We start from the raw sequence: 646 nt of genomic DNA on the forward strand, positions 1-646 counted from the left end.
AAAGATTTCTATCACTTTTTTTTATCAATTTAACACATCCTTGTTAAATAAAAACATTAATAAAAAAAAAAAAAACTTCTGAATGGTAGTGCATATTGTTAGACAAAATTTATATTTTAAATAAACACTGTTCTTTTTAACTTTTTTATTTATTAAAGAATCCTGAAAAAAGTCCAACTAAATATTAAGCAGCACAACAGTTTTCAACATTAATAACGAATCAGCGCATTATTGGAATGATTTCTGAAGGATCATGTGACACTGAAGACTGGAGTAATGATCTGAAAATACAGCTTTGCATCACAGAAATAAATTACGTTAAACTATATGTACATAGTAAACAGTTAAATACATTTAAATAACATTTCACAATATTACTGCTTTTCTGGATTTAAAATGTTACTGTTTTTAATGTACTTTGGATCAAATAAATGCAGCCTTGATGTGTATAAGAAACTTATTTAAAAAATATATATATAAAAATCTATCTGATCCTAAACTTTTAAATGGCAGTGTATAAGATTAAAAAAAAAAAGGTTTAAAAAAAAAATACATAAATTCTGACCAAGCCTGCATTTATTTGATCCAAAGTACAGCAAAAACAGTACAATTGTAAAATATTTTTACCATTTAAAAAAAACAGGGC

Source organism: Garra rufa, chromosome 18 (assembly GCF_049309525.1).
Source record: "Garra rufa chromosome 18, GarRuf1.0, whole genome shotgun sequence".
NCBI lineage: Eukaryota > Metazoa > Chordata > Actinopteri > Cypriniformes > Cyprinidae > Garra > Garra rufa.